Consider the following 2374-nt stretch of genomic DNA (forward strand, 5'->3'; position numbering starts at 1 on the left):
AGTTGGATCAGAGTGTGGTTGAAGAATAAGTTGATGGAATTTTTTCTTTCACAAATAAATTGTTTTGAAATTTCTATTGACAATTGAGGTCATTGGTAGATACATTCAATGGATATTAAATGTTTCTCTACTACTAAAACTAAAAGGCCCACTATGCACTGTACAATGGCTTCCCTCATTTATTAAACTATATTTCCTTTTCACCTAAATATGACAAGATGAATGTCAATTCTGTAATCTATTTGAAATGAATCAAAAAAATCTAATAGTATTATCAATGATGGTCAACAATTATATTACTAAGACTCTTCTTTATATGCATACTTATGTTACATAAGTAAATACTCTTAATATTATCTAAAAAATTATTTCTATTATATAGATCAAAACTACTTGTAATTTATGAAATAATTACACACATATTAACAAGGAAAAATCATCTAGAGAAACACTCAAACCTATAGAATAGTAACTTAGCTAAGGTCTGAGCATCAAAAATAGAAACAAATACAACAACTTTAGATAGCTACAACTATTATTTTTAGATATATATTTTTCCCTAGATGGAATATGCTTATTTAAAACCCTTCATATGAAATTCTCTATTAAAAAATGGCTACATTGATTGATGATTTATGTGGTATTGAATACTGATCTAAACTAGATTCATGGATTCTCACAAATAAGAATTGTTGTGATGTTTGTAGTTTTTTTAGCAAGTAGGATTTCCTTGCACACCTTTCTAGGACCCATTTGATCACTTTTTGATATGTATTAACTCAAATTTTGACAAAGTGAAGCTACATTGAAAGGATCAATGCGACTATAGGTAATTTCTACATCCTGGATCTAAATTTGATGTTGTGAATCTTACAATTCAATGAAAGGTGTTTGTTTCATGAAGATTAATCTTTTGTTCATGTGATTAGATCAAGAGATCAGATGACCCTTTGGAAAAAATCACAACAAGCCAAGCTACCCAAAGTCTCATGGAGAAGTACCAACACTTTGAGCATCATTAGGTTGCACAAGCTAGAGTACATGAAATATCACAAATTGCAAGCTTGCTTATTTTAAATCTTACTACTTTGATATTTAATAAAATGAATTTGTAGAAGCATTTTGTGATTTGGGGATTTCATTTGTAGAGAAGAACGATGTTGGATTTAGGGGGCACCCAAGCTAGTTTTTTGATGCAATGTTACATTTTAATGCATAGGTCATTTATTATTATGAGTAGAGATGTTGGGTATTATTGGATCAGGCTTGTTATCTACATTTTTCTCACAATTTGTATTGGAACCATCTACTGGAATGTTGGTACATCCTATAATTCCATACTGGTAAGACTTCATTTTCATGTAACCCATGAGATTTTTATGGACATATTTTTTTTTTCTATTCAAAATTTTCACTTAAACATGTTGCCCAACATGTGTTTGGGCTAGAGGAGCTAGTGCTTCCTTCATTTTTAGCTTTGTTACTTTCATGTCTATTGGAGGCTTCCCATACTTAGTTGAAGATATGAAGGTAAATTCATGTGCTAAAGCTTGAAACTTTGATGTTTTTAGCTCTTGGCTGAAATAAATGGAATTATCTTCAGCTAGATCATTATGGATTGTGGAAATTTTATGATTCTAAATGAAATTGTTACTTTTATTGTGTGATGTAGGTATTTCAATGAGAAAGGATTAATCGGCATTATGGAGTTGTGGCTTTCATGGTGAGCAATACTCTATCATGGATGCCATATTTTCTTATGATTTCAATAATATCAAGGATAGTTTGAACATATTAGAATGTTAGGCTATATCTTGGGTTCAGCCGCTATGCCTTTTTTGTGTTGTGACTATGTGCAAGTCTTACAATGGTGGAAAGTCTCATGATGGCCATAGCTAGTGTTGTGCCTAACTTCATCATGGGTATTATAATTGGTGATAGCATTTGTGTAATTACTTTCTCTTCTTTCTTTCTATATTTATTTTGTTCTTGAGAACAAATCCTCAAAAAAATATCAAGGAAATAAGATCTAAAGATCTTCCATTATAAAGTTGGACAAGACCAAACTAATATGGAATTTAATTTTTGGATTCAATTGTACATGTTTTTTATTATTTTTTTACATCATATTTGTGGTTCATCATTAGGAAAGAGAAGAATGGTAAAGATAGAAGGATATGTTTCAAGACTTGAGAGAAAATTTAGCTAAACAACTAATACCCACGCCCTAACCTCCCACATCCTATCTATATCACTATTAGCCATTAGAAATGTTCATTCTGTGGTGTCTATTTATTCATCTTTATCATCATTATGTTCATTCTAATGTTTGGATAATCTCAACTATGTTGTGATGATATAGATTTTAAGTGCA

The 2374-nt window shown here is 30.5% G+C and overlaps 1 pseudogene; it reads left to right on the forward strand.

The window, feature by feature from the left end:
* Positions 1–218: 218 nt before the first annotated feature.
* LOC149545684 (ABC transporter G family member 11-like) overlaps positions 219–2374 on the forward strand; it is a 13006-nt pseudogene continuing 10850 nt past the window's right edge.

Source organism: Cupressus sempervirens, chromosome 7 (assembly GCF_028749045.1).
Source record: "Cupressus sempervirens isolate cs-2001-9-10 chromosome 7, ASM2874904v1, whole genome shotgun sequence".
NCBI classification, from domain to species: Eukaryota; Viridiplantae; Streptophyta; class Pinopsida; order Cupressales; family Cupressaceae; genus Cupressus; species Cupressus sempervirens.